Source organism: Schistocerca gregaria, chromosome 1 (assembly GCF_023897955.1).
Source record: "Schistocerca gregaria isolate iqSchGreg1 chromosome 1, iqSchGreg1.2, whole genome shotgun sequence".
Lineage (NCBI taxonomy): Eukaryota > Metazoa > Arthropoda > Insecta > Orthoptera > Acrididae > Schistocerca > Schistocerca gregaria.
In genome coordinates, this window is record NC_064920.1 from 676,421,292 (window position 1) to 676,436,139 (window position 14,848).

A 14,848-nucleotide genomic window follows, 5' to 3' on the forward strand; every position below is an offset into this window, starting at 1 on the left:
TGTGTTAGTGTTATCATTAGGAAGTAGAGCGGTCAGCAGATATTTTACTGGTTCCCTCCATCCAGTCATAATTGAGTCACCCTCCTTATGAATTGTGGACATGATAGTAGGTTCCTTAATGTTTTCAGTCAACAGTTTATATCGTTCCCCACAAGTCAAATTGCAGTTGCCTCCGTAGAAACTTCTTCTCGTGTATTATTTTAGTATCCTGAAGCAATGTTTTGTAGTATATCTTAATTGCACTGTATTCAAGGAACTTTGCAGTGCACTCTGATTGCCCTAAAGCACGTTGATCAGCTCTCCTTCTTGATCTTACCCTTCGCTTCAGTGTGGAAAGTTTGGGGCTCCGAAGGATTGTAGCCTGACTTCTTACAATTTTCTTAGGTCTATAAATGCCCTGTGCTCTTTGCAAGGGTTCAGTTAGTAGCTGCACACACAAGTCAACATGTAGTGAAGGCAATTCCATTGGAAATGCTGGAATGTATGCAACTAAGCCACTCCAATCCATTTTCCTGATGTCTAACCCAATCAGGCTTTCCTCTCTTTGTGTCCCTCCATTACCACCACTTTCCCTTTGATGACAATTGAATTACGGTCACTGGATTGTTCGAGACTGAAGCACCTGCCAACAATTAATCTTAGCTGCTGGTATGTGGTTTGTTAAAGTAACATCTATGTTGGTGGCTTCACTTGCTCATTTCTTGAGTGTACAGTTTGCCTGCTGTGCCACAGAGAGAATTTCGCGTCCGTATCTCTTGCCATTAGGAGACACTCTACTCATCCATATTAAGCTACCACCTGGAGTTTATCTACATAAGGTACGATGGGATGGGAATACTCCATGCATATGCTTACGACAATCCACTTTGGCTGCACATCCTTCTCTTCTACTGTGACCATGTGCCTGCCACACAACTGAGCTACCTTAGTCACAGTGAATTTCCTACTTGTAGTAACAAGGCAGACATTATCCCATTGTGGCTTGTAACTATTAACATATCCACAGATAAATATGGGAGCCTATTGTTTCTACAGTATGGCTCTTGCAAACAGGTTTATCAACACTCAGCTCGTCAATTTATTTATTTTTTAATTTTGTGTGAAATCTTATGGGACTTAACTGCTAAGGTCATCAGTCCCTAAGCTTACACACTACTTAAACTAAATTATCCTAAGGACAAACACACACACCTATGCCCGAGGGAGGACTCAAACCTCCGCCGGGACCAGCTGCACAGTCTATGACTGCAGCGCCTTAGACCACTCGGCTAATCCTGCACGGCAGCTCGTCAACTAATTTTCATATTTCAGTCACAGCCAATTTACTTCACACATATTTTTATCAGTTTTACATTTACCCTTTTATGTGTATTGAGTGTAAACAAAGCACTTTGGAGAGGGGAGGGCAAGGCCAAAGAAAATGCATCCATATGCTTCTACAAAATCCTTGTGTAAATGCTGAATGTCCAACGGTTCATTTCTTCTCCTGAACGCCTGCCAAAGGAGGTTACATAATGATTTAAACTCTGTTGGCAGTCTATACATTCTCAAAAGAGTCATGTCTAATGCAACAGGTGTAGGATACATAATAGATTTCCCCTTGGGATGCCCAACTATGATAATATGTCTAAAGAGCAACCTGCAATACACTGGGATCCTCCAAATGACTTGACTTGACATTAACTTCTGAATTATTATAAATTTCGTGTGCATGTAATTGTGTATCAGTTTGAATAGGGCTCAAAGTGTTAGAAATATTTTTCTTGTGTTTGATGGAAAGACCTGATTTTCAGGGTTTTGCAGCTGTTATATTCATCAGCATTACCATGGTCACCACATTCCACTTCATGCGGGTACAGGGAGGATCGCAGATAATGTCGAAGCTGTGTGGGTGTCTGGTGCTACTGCAGGTGCGGTGCTGATGTTGTCAAGATCATCACCATCTTTATCATACACTTTGCAGGATCTCTCTGTACATGTGGTAAGGCAAGCTAAAAAGTCAGGAAGCCTTCCGTGGCAGGAGTTACTGCACCAGGAACATCTCTTCTGCGAGCAGCCCCCAGAGCCTTGAACAAAGTTCACGAGCCTACTCTGGTGTGATTGTGCATGTGACGACAAAGTGCTTTCTTGTCTTTTGGACAGGTCATTTTGAGTTATACTGTCTGTGCTAATCTTCCTGAGTGTTCAGCTTCACTTACACAATGTTGCTGCAGCTCAAGTATGTTTACCATGCAACACATCTCTATCTGCTTTATTACCCATTCAAGAGTGAGTCTTCTAAGTTCCTTTGCAGCTGCCGTCTCTGATCTCTTCTCTGGTATCATGTCATCTATGAAATTCAGGAAGTCAGCATGCTGCTTCTCAATAAACTCTGTAGTGATTTGCAGTGGCATTTTGTCATAAGATGACATTCCTCTCCCTGGTAGTATAATCCTAAGTTGATGACACCAGGCTACAGCATGAGGCCAGTTCCTGGCTACTGTCAATGGGGACTTGGGCTTCTGTTTCCTGTGCAATGTGTATTCTGTTACTTGCTTTACACAGATTTGATATGGTGTTGACCACTCTACATTTGCTATTCGTTTAGATGTATTCATAGTATGTATTCATTCTAACAGCATTGCGTTAGTTGCACAGTTCTTGCCACGTCAGTTAAATTTTTGGTTCCTGTTGCAACAAGGGATGAAGACAGGCTTCTCAATGATTTCTGTATGTGTACTTTTCTGGTGGCCCTAAAGTCCGCAGTGGGAGCACTCACATTCCTTAAACTCACAGATCTTCTTGGAGTGCCCTAAGTCACAACATTTGTAGCTTTTTGGTATGTCCCTGTAATTCATAGGGCACAGAAACTGACATACATCTTTTCTTTTTGCTGCAGGAGTTTACAAACACGAGAAGTGGCTTCTATAATGTGATTGACATCAGTTTTCTCTTGGGATCTGGTTCAGAATCTCTGTTGTGTTTTAGGGGAACATTTTACGGTAACAAGGCGAATGTCTAAAGTTTTATTTTGTACTTCAGCCTTAGGTGACAAAAGTGGTGTCATACCACTAGTGTGACATGAGGCTGAAATATATAACAAAAGAATTAGCCTAGTTATTGACAGCTGCTGAAAGATACCAGTGAAAGCCAAACTGTCTGCAGTGAAATGAGGATATACTGGATATATCTGATGTGTTCAGAAGTATATATATTTGCAGGTTCCTTCCTAATGCTTTCTATGACAAAGCAATGTTGATCATGGGGTATACAGACTAAAGAATTCCAAATCCCAATGTCCCCTAGTTTTCTACTCAATATTCCTGGATCAAGAGACACCACCAAACTTTCATCAAGAACAAGGTTGACCACTCCGTGGCCAACATGAAACTGAGCATAACAATCTCAATTTCAATTGCTGTTTCATAAATTGGGCCATTTGGGTCCTCCTTCCACCACCAGCTTCTCTGAATTATACAGATGGGAGTCCTCCCTGTAGCACATCCTTCCGCTCCTGTAATTATCCTGGCCTCAATCTCTGGTAACCCACTGTCCCACACTATCCACCCAACAGTCTCCCCTCCCTCCCTCCTAATACCACCTCCCAATTTACATCCCAATGCCACTTTCAGTGTGGGCCTAGCCAGTGCATGTGTCACCCTTCCCTTTGCATTCCTAGCTGGCAAACAGGTCTCACCGAGGCACTTGTCAACCTTGCTAACCCCTCTTCCTGCTTGCCACCTCCCCCCCCCCCCCCTCTCTCCCCACCCTACCTGACACAACACCCACCACAAACTAGGCCACCTACCGAACTATAGCACTGGCACTGAGCATCCATCTGACACTAGCGACTCATGCTTCAGCTTTTCAGTGAGTGGTCTCCTTCAGTCCAAAGTATATACATTTTACCTGCAAATTCAGGCTATTTAGATGAGACAGATCAGTTTAAATTTATATTTAGTGAAATTTTTAAATTCTTAATTAGGAATTACTGTTATTAAATATAACACAAGGAATGCAATATTTTGAAATTGAAGGAAACTGCCATTATATCCATGACAGCGACAATATTTCACAATTAACATTATTAACGTTGGTACAAATAATGGATCTGGAAGTATATGTAAGCTCACAAAAACTCAGAAGTTCAGTCAGGAAGGACATCCAACCATCAAATCCAAAAACTAACATGACTATCCTGTGAAGGTACAGCATTCAGGCCAGAAGAAAGAAGACAAAAACTCAGAAGTAACAACATGTCAACAATGAGAACTGTTGTGGAATACAATAAATACTGAAATATACATAACATTTTAACTTCAAAAAATCTCCATGTTATTGATGTTCTTGTAAAATAATGACCCCTCTTGAAATGTTGAATTAAATCTTGTGCATACAACATGTTGCATATGTTTAAGGTGATTACCAAATTACAGTCTGCTTAAAAGCTGTTCTTTCCTTTCCCTAGTACCATATGTAATGTGTGGTTAACACAAAGATGCTTAAAGAAAATCCTATTTTTCCTCCGCTTAATACTGATAACAAAGGGTAACAAAATATCTACATCTAGACACCCGAGCCACTGCACAGTATATGTCAAAGGGTACTTTGTACCACTGCTGGTATTCCCTCTTAATGCTCCACTCAAGATGGAAGAGGGGGAACAATGATTGTCTGCAAATCCTAATCTCCTTTTTTTTTTTTTTTGCCCTTATTTGAGATGAATGTTAGAGGCAGTAAATTCACTCCACATTTGATCACAAATGCTGATCCTCTAAGCTTCCTCAACAGCTTATTGTGAAAGGATAATCTGCCCCTCTCCACCAAGGATTCCCATGTAAACTCCTATGATACTGATCAAACCAACCAGTAACAAACCCTCCAGTGTTCCCCTGAATTCCTTCAATGTCTTCCTTTAGTCTGACTCAGTGGGGACCACAAAAATGTAAGGAATACTCCCAGAACTCTCCCAATAAATTGTGGTTGGCCATTTGCCCTCTATAAAACTTACTTTATGTGTTTTTTCCTTTTCATGTCGTTTCACAACATTATTTAATCATTGTGATACTGCATTTGCACATTACCAACGTATTTGTTCTGTAAATCAACATTAGTTTACATATTCTACATTTACATAAAGCTGCTGTTCATCACACCATTTAGAAATTATCTCCTTGTCATGTTGTATTCCGTAACTGTCATCAAACGCAATACTTTCATGTATTCAACACAGTCATATGCAAACGGCCCTAGATTGTCCCAACCCTATCTATAGATCATTTACAACATAGAGCACTGGAGTGGTGTTAACACACTTCCCTGGAACACTCTCAACATTAATTTAGTTTTGATGACCATGGAATTCATCATTAAGAGTTTAGTAATTTATTACAAACATAACACACGAACACTGAATTTGGCTGCTCTTGAACACTTCACCAATAGAACCACTGATATTATGCTTATTCACTCATCTGTAGAAGCCTCCAAAATATTAAAAATTGTGTGTCAAAGACATGAAGATTTTTAACATATCTTCTGCATTTTGAAATAAAAACAACGCCAGAGAAAGAAGTGGTCCACCCAGAAGGAGTCGGTGGTAGCCAATGTAACTTTGTTGATGTACCTACCATGATCATGTAAAAGGGCTCCCTGAGTGGATTAGTGTTGTTATCACTGTCTGATAGGACGTGAAAAGGGCCTCATTGTGAGTCTACATTTGTTTGGCCGATCAAATTATGTAGCACCTGGCTCTGCGGGACATTCAGATATGACAATGGCCCGATGTTGAACAGCATGGGAATGTGAGGGCAGGCATATTCATAGACAAGCAGAGTGCATTGGTGGGCAAGTAAAATAAATTCCCGGATTCCCCAGTTAAAAATACAATATTCCCTGGTTTTAAGTGTTAAATGACAACATACGAGGGTTGACTGAAAAGTAATGTCTCCACCCTCATAACTCTTTAACAGTTGGCAGCATTAGTATGTGGCAGGTACTCGCTTTTTCCGTAGCCTCTTCTCTACAACTCCAGTTGGCGGGAAGGCTTGGCATTGAACGGTTGTGTTGTTACAGTGTGAAGTATGGAACCCTGTGCAGACGGTCAATCAATGCGATTTAAGCAATGTGCAGTCATTGAATTATTGACAGCAGAAGGTGTGACCCCAAAGAAGATTCATCAGAGAATGAAAGCAGTTTATGGTGATTGTGTTGATGTGAGAACTGTGTGTCATTGGGCATGTAAGGTTAAAGATGTTTTCCTGCAACATGATAATGCCAAAACACACACTTCACATGCCACAACAGCAGAACTTCAGAGACAGAATCTCCTAACTTTATGGCATCCTCCATACAGTACAGATTCAGTACTGTCTGACATCCTTCTGTTCCCGATAATGAAATACAATCTGTGGGGACAACATTATGCTTCTGATGAAGATGTTGAGATAACTGTGAGACTGTGGTTTAGGACATAGAGTGTCAACTTCTTACGTGACGGATTCAGAAAACTTGTTCATTGTTGGCAGAAATGTATCCATCTACAAAATGTGGAAAAGTGAATATTGGTAATTAAAGATCACATCTTAAGGATTATTTCTGCATTCGATTTATCAAAATATTCCCATGCACTCCCAATTAACGAAGGTGGAGGCATTACTTTTCATTCAACCCTCGTACTTTCCCTCGGAGTTGTAAAACTTGTCATCCTTTGAATGGTAAAAGGTTTTATATAACAGCAAAGAACTTCATGGCACTTTAGGAAATGAAACACAACAAAAAAACCAATGTGTTTTGAAAAATTTTTGAGATGCATCAAAGTCTACACCGCATATTTTCATATTATGGAAGTATAAGTACAAACGGCTCAAATGGCTCGGAGCACTATGCGACTTAACTTCTGAGGTCATCAGTCACCTAGAACTTAGAACTAATTAAACCTAACTAACCTAAGGACATCACACACATCCATGCCTGAGGCAGGATTCGAACCTGCGACCGTAGTGGTCGCTCAGCTCCAGACTGTAGCGCCTAGAACCGCAAGGCCACTCCGGCTGGCAATAAGTACAGATTCCATTGAAATCGGGATTGCGAAGTGCTTTTGTCAGCCAATCATAGCTCATGTTATGTGATCTTCAGCTAATGACAGCAGATATTCAGAGGATAGAATGAGTGATGCAGTCAGCCAATAGCAACATTACTGTTAAATAGTGTGTAAACACAAACTGGCAAAGTTAATGGTTTAAATTAACATACACTCCTGGAAAATGAAATAAGAACACCGTGAATTTATTGTCCCAGGAAGGGGAAACTTTAGTGACACATTCCTGGGGTCAGATACATCACATGATCACACTGACAGAACCACAGGCACATAGACACAGGCAACAGAGCATGCACAATGTCGGCACTAGTACAGTGTATATCCACCTTTCGCAGCAATGCAGGCTGCTATTCTACCATGGAGACGATCGTAGAGATGCTGGATGTAGTCCTGTGGAACGGCTTGCCATGCCATTTCCACCTGGCGCCTCAGTAGGACCAGCGTTCGTGCTGGACGTGCAGACCGTGTGAGACGACGCTTCATCCAGTCCCAAACATGCTCAATGGGGGACAGATCCGGAGATCTTGCTGGCCAGGGTAGTTGACTTACACCTTCTAGAGCACGATGGGTGGCACAGGATACATGTGGACGTGCATTGTCCTGTTGGAACAGCACGTTCCCTTGCTGGTCTAGGAATGGTAGAATGATGGGTTCAATAACGGTTTGGATGTACCGTGCACTATTCAGTGTCCCCTCGACGATCAACAGAGGTGTACGGCCAATGTAGGAGATCACTCCCCACACCATGATGCCGGGTGTTGGCCCTGTGTGCCTCGGTCGTATGCAGTCCTGATTGTGGCGCTCACCTGCATGGCGCCAAACACGCATACGACCATCATTGGCACCAAGGCAGAAGCGACTCTCATCGCTGAAGACTCCATTCGTCCCTCCATTCATGCCTGTCGCGACACCACTGGAGGCGGGCTGCACGATGCTGGGGTGTGAGCGGAAGACGGCCTAACGGTGTGCGGGACCGTAGCCCAGCTTCATGGAGACGGTTGCGAATGGTCCTCGCCGATACCCCAGGAGCAACAGTGTCCCTAATTTGCTGGGAAGTGGCGGTGCGGTCCCCTACGGCACTGCGTAGGATCCTACGGTCTTGGCGTGCATCAGTGCGTCGCTGCGGTCCGGTCCCAGGTCGACGGGCACGTGCACCTTCCGCCGACCACTGGCGACAACATCGATGTACTGTGGAGACCTCACGCCCCACGTGTTGAGCAATTCGGCGGTACGTCCACCCGGCCTCCCGCATGCCCACTATACGCTCTCGCTCAAAGTCCGTCAACTGCACATACGGTTGACGTCCACGCTGTCGCGGCATGCTACCAGTGTTAAAGACTGCGATGGAGCTCCGTATGCCATGGCAAACTGGCTGACACTGACGGCGGCGGTGCACAAATGCTGCGCAGCTAGCGCCATTCGACGGCCAACACCGCGGTTCCTGGTGTGTCCGCTGTGCCGTGCGTGTGATCATTGCTTGTACAGCCCTCTCGCAGTGTCCGGAGCAAGTATGGTGGGTCTGACACACCGGTGTCAATGTGTTCTTTTTTCCATTTCCAGGAGTGTATATGCAGAATATCCACAAGCAAAGCTAAGCTTTCACATATATTAGTCATGATAAATGAACACAAATGTGCCATTAAAATTTCAAATACGTAGCTGGTCTTCTGGACCTGAAATTTTCCTATGCGGCTAGTCCTCAATATGTTAGGTTCTGAATGAGAGTCAAACACTCTGTGATTTGAGAAATTCTTCACACATTCTCATATGTAACATAATTCATCTTGTGGAAAGGAAAATTACTTTGAAGTAATGCTTGTCAAACCAGCATTTGCAATATTTTCCTGTGACCTGTTAAAAATAGGTTTGTTTCAACAGTTGCCAGAGAACACCAGAAAACAGGTGTAACTGCACATGTACAGCTTCAATCATGTAGGGAGCCCATGATTGGTGTTTCCTCTGTCTTTTGTCGCATGTCTGTTTGGAATTTCATGTGTAGTGGGACATCATGTGGCCTTGTGCAACACTACGGTATGTAGTTCGGCAAGGGCATATGGAATTATTGTACTAAGAGCAATAGTTTTATTGTATCGTATCCTATGCAGATAAGGAAAGCAAAATGAGAAAGAAGTGCTTGGCGTAATATTCATTTGAGAACTAGACTCTACAACTCAAAGAACCCTAATATTTTGCTATGTGGTGATTAATATAGTTTTTTTTATGCTCTGCAATACTGTCATCTAGCATTTCCTATCACGTTTACATCCACACAGCACTGAAAAAAGCTACAAAGAAGGAATACAAATCCCTTGGGGAGGGGGAAAAATACCGGTTGTTTGTATGCACCAGAACTAAGGACAATAAGATTTTCATGACTTTTTCAAACAGTTTAAAATCTTAACAAGGTTATCTGTGAGGCCAAGAAACTGTATAATTGGCAGTTTATATTCTACTCAAGGAGTAAATATAAAGCCTTGCGGGGAGTTACAATGATAAAAACATGGTGGTGTTGCCAGTCTATAATTTACCAAAGAATGCTGTTCGGTAAATTTAATATGTAAGCAATACAAATTAAGAAATAACATCAAACCTCGAGGAAGTACCAGACAACTGTTGAAACATGTCTTATGATCAAAAAACATTGTTTTTTGTGGAATATAGAATTTTAAAAATCTGCTAACGCTGTCAATATATATGAAACACAACATTTTATTCAAGGTTACTAGCCAAATTTACCTGCTTTGTCATCTTCACGCAAATATTTACATCTATTCATATGTATATAGTATTCACAGATCTTCTAGATCTACATAGATACTCCACATGCCACCATACAGTGCGTGGCAGAGGGTACCCTGTACCACTACTAGTCATTTCCTTTCTGTTCCACTTGTAAATATAGTAAGGGCAAAACGACTGTCTATACGCCTCCATATGAGCCCCAATTTCTCATACCTTATCTTCATGGTCTTTATGCGCACTGTATGTTGGTGGCAGTAGGACCATTCGGTAGTCAGCTTCAAATGCCGGTTCTCTAAATTTTCTAACAGTGTTCCTCGTAAACAATGTCACATTCATTCCATTGATTCCCATTTGAGTTCCCAAGGTATCTCCTAGTACTTACATGTTGTTCAAACCTACAGGTAATGAATCTAGTACCCCACCTCTGAATTGCTTCAATGTCCCCCTTCACTCCGAGCTGGTACAGATCTCAAAGGCTAAAGCAGCATTCAAGAAACGGTTGTACCGATGTCCTATATGTGGTCTCCTTTACAGATGAACCACACTTACATAAAATTCTCACAATAAACTGAATTTGATCATTCACCTTCCCTACCACAGCCATGACATGTTCTTTACATTTCTTATCGCTCTGAATGTTACACCCAGATACTTAAACAATGTGACTGTGTAAAGCACTACACTACTAATGCTTATACAAACATTACAGGTTTGTTTTTCCTACTCATCTGCATTCGATCCCTTACTGTACACTACAACATCAGTAAACAATCACATATTGCTGCCTGCTCCATCCATCAAATCATTTATGTACATAGAGAACAACAGCAGTCCTATCACACTTCCCTGGGGCACTCCGGACAATACCCTTGTGTCTGAGGAACACTCACCATCAAGAACTACATACTGGGTTCTATTACTTACAAAGTCTTCGAGCCACTCACATATCTGTGAATTATTCCGTATGCTCATAGCTTTGTTAACAGTCTGCAATGGAACACCGTGTCAAATACTTTCTGGAAATTTAGAAATATGGAATCAGCGTATTGCCCTTCACCCACACTTTACATGTGAGAAATGGGCAAGCTGAGTTTTGCAAAGAATGATGCTTTCTAAAACCATGTTGATTCGTGGACATAAGCTTCTCAGCATCAAGAAAATTTATTGTATCTGAACTGAGAATATGTTCAAGGATTCTGCAGCAAACCAAAGTTAAGGGTACTGGTCTGTCAATTTGCAGATCTGTTCTTTTACCCTTCTTATATACAGGATCCACCTGCACTTTTTTCCAGTCACTTGGGTCTTTGTACCTGGTGAGAGATTCGTGATAAATGCAAGCTAGATAAGGGGCCAAAGCGGTAGAGTACTCTTTGTAAAGCATAAGTGGGATTCCACCTGGACCTGGTGACTTATTTGCTTTGAAATCTTTCAGTTTTTTTCTATGCCAGGGATGCTTATCACAATGTCATCTATATGGGAGTCAGTCTGATTGTAAAATGCCGGTATGTGTGTACAATTCCGCTACGTGAATGATTTCGTGACTGCAAAATTTAGAACTTCGGCTTCTGTTTTGCTGTCTTCAACTGCCACAGTAGATTGGTCAAAAAGGAACTGAATGGAAGCTTTAGAGACACTTAGCAATTTTACATAGGACTAGAATTTTCTCAGGTTCTCTGCCAGATCTTTTGCTCAGGTATTATGGTGGTAGCTGTATGCTTTGCGCATAGATATTTTCAAGACACACAAATGTCTACTGATCTTTTCTTGTCCTCATTTACGTGTTCTCTTTTGAACCTACAGTGTAACAGCCTCTGCTTCCTCAGAATCTTCCGAATTTCATTATTAAACAATGGCATGTCTTTTCCATCCACTTACTAGGAACATAACTCTTCAGACCACAATTTACAATCTGCTTGAACTTTGACCATTATACCTTTACGTCCATCTTACTGCAACTAAGTGACATCAATTCACTCTCTAAGAGACATGCTAACTGCTTAGCTGCTTTATTTAGCTGAAACACTGCCTTCTTGACTGATTTATTAACTTTTGTTATGGTTGCTATAACATCACGATTGCTGATCCCCGTTTCTATACTGACATTCTCCTGTACGCTTACAGTATTGTCCAAAATGATCTTTGCAACTTTGATCACATATATTTTATAAATGGGAATAGGTACAAAGGTGCTGTTTATGGCATTATGTTCACACAACCTAAAGCTGATTCCCCTCCCCCATATTAGTTATTGGCTGGCCACCTTCCAGCAGTTGGCAAAATGTGTGGAACACTTGGTACAGACCAGATCTGACAGCCAGGTTCTGTGGAACCCCATAACATTTTTTTCTTTGAACAGCACTTGCACGACCTGAGAGCTCACATCAGAGCAGCAAAGCACACTTTAATCAGGACATCCTAGGTCAGACACAGAACTGGAACATTGCTTAGATAACCTGGGTGCTACAGACAGCGCACACATTTGATGTGACGATCCGTCCCTCTGTCCACCCTATTTTCAGGACAGTCACAATTTTCCCAGCTCTGTCTCGATTTTTTTCAAAAGTAATTTGGGGTAACTATTTGTCGTGGATTTAACAGTTATGAAATGATTTATCTTGAATTATATGTTCATTTAATTTGTACTGGTATGCTGATATTGAAAGGGTATTTTCCCAAACGAATAACATACAGAGCAGTGACAAAACACAACTTGTTGTAGAAACTAGAAAAGTGGTGTTGGTGACTACAGTGAATTATGATGAAACTTGAGTTGAATGTTTTCATAATGCTGTTGAAGAATACAGACATCATGGTCAATAAAATTTACAGCACCGATGAATACCGTGTGTCTGCTCACACTCCTCCATCTTAGACAGTACTATAAAATACAAATTAATGCACATTTTGTAACAAAGTAAAGTGATAATTTGAATTAATTACATTCTATTATGATCTTCTTTGCAGTGTAAATTTTTTTAATGTGTTGCAAATTTGACTCTAGAAAATAAGGTCACCTTAACAAACAGAACTCTGTTAAGAGGCTACTAGAATCTTAGATATGTATGAACATTATTCCACAAACCACGCTTTTCCACCTATCCCCATTTCTGAAATATATGTGATCAAAGTTGTAAGAGTGAGAAGGCACAACATTGAGAAGCAATCAACAATGGGAGATTGCATACGCTACAACACTACCCCACTCACCAGAGAACTGATTCATTTACGTATGTTTATATTGCTTACTGCAATTTAGTACTACGTCTGAACATGAACTTCTCTACAGTGTGCTTTCACAAATCCTTGTCACTCTCATGTGTAATTTATATTTCCTGATCTGATGGAGGTGCAGCCTGCTGGTGTTGCTGGCACTGAAACCCAAGCGAGAAAACATTCTCCCTCTCATGTCCCCAATTGTTGCGCAACATTGCGGCCATCGACCAACTTATCCTCTACAGACTGTTTGTGTTCGGGAAAATAATCCGATTCCATCCAGATGTTAGGGGTTTTGAAGTTTTTGTCTGGGGGTTGGAAATTTACGTGATGGCAGGCCTACCCAGTGATATGCCAGGTTAAGTAGTTATACATTAATGGCACCTTGGAACAATTTAATCCACAACAATATATCAGTTTTAAATGACGAAAAGAAAAATTACTCCATTCAGTACGTAATTAAATGAACTAAAAACAAAGATGATGTGACTTAACAAACGAAAGCGCTGGCAGGTCAATAGACACACAAACAAACACAAACATACACCCAAAATTCAAGCTTTCGCAACCAACGGTTGCTTCATCAGAAAAGAGGGAAGGAGAGAGAAAGACGAAAGGATGTGGGTTTTAACGGAGAGGGTAAGGAGTCATTCCAATCCTGGGAGCGGAAAGACTTACCTTAGGGGGAAGGGTGTGTGTGCGAGTGTATACCTGTCCTTTTTCCCCTCTAAGGTAAGTCTTTCCGCTCCCGAGGTTGGAATGACTCCTTACCCTTTCCCTTAAAACCCACACCCTTTCGTCTTTCCCTCTCCTTCCCTCTTTCCTGATGAAGCAACCGTTGGTTGCGAAAGCTTGAATTTTGGGTGTATGTTTGTGTGTCTATCGACCTGCCAGCGCTTTCGTTTGATAAGTCACATCATCTTTGTTTTTAGATATATTTTTCCCACGTGGAATGTTTCCCTCTATTATATCCATATCATTAATTAAATGAACTTGTATACTGCTTATTTTAACTTTGGCATACCCCTGAGATATGCCTCCACTTAGGGCCACACTCTGTCAGTATAATGTAGCACTGCTTTAGTTCAACTAAATAAATTACTGCAGGCTGGTTTCACAAGAACAAATGGATAGCCCGGTCATATAAAATACTAAAAAGTGGTTTCAATAAAACAGAAAGAAACTTCCACATGGGAAAAATATATTAAAAACAAAGATTCCAAGACTTACCAAGCGGGAAAGCGCCGGCAGACAGGCACATGAACAAAACACACACAGAATTACGAGCTTTCGCAACTGGCAGTTGCTTCGTCAGGAAGCAACTGCCAGTTGCGAAAGCTCGTAATTCTGTGTGTGTGTTTGTGTGTTTTGTTCATGTGCCTGTCTGCCGGCACTTTCCCGCTTGGTAAGTCTTGGAATCTTTGTTTTTAATATAAAAAGTGGTTTCAGTTAGAGAACGAACACGTGGTTCAACTGACAGAAAACTATTGATTGTTTTCACTTGAAAAGAAAGAATGAATAATTCAGTCAATAAGCAAAGCTACAATGATGTCAAATCTTTTCATTGGAAGCAACCTTGAAAAAAGTAAATGAATAATAATCCAACCAACAGGTAAAACTAGAACCAACTGGTTGCTCCCACATACCGGTTTCATTCTAAAGAATGAATGAATGAATGAATAATTCAACTGATACAAGTAACAACTGAATCAGTTTGACAACTGAATGAATCCAAAGTTTTCATTTGGTTATTCCCATCACTAGTTAACTCTGAACAACTAAAGATGAATTTAATTGTTAGGAAGTCTTCTG

At 41.2% G+C, this 14,848-nt stretch overlaps 1 protein-coding gene across 3 annotated transcripts in view; it reads right to left on the minus strand.

The window, feature by feature from the left end:
* The window catches only part of LOC126363034 (uncharacterized), a 135,641-nt gene that overhangs the window by 13,399 nt on the left and 107,394 nt on the right, over positions 1-14,848 (minus strand). The gene's annotated exons all lie outside the window — the stretch shown is intronic.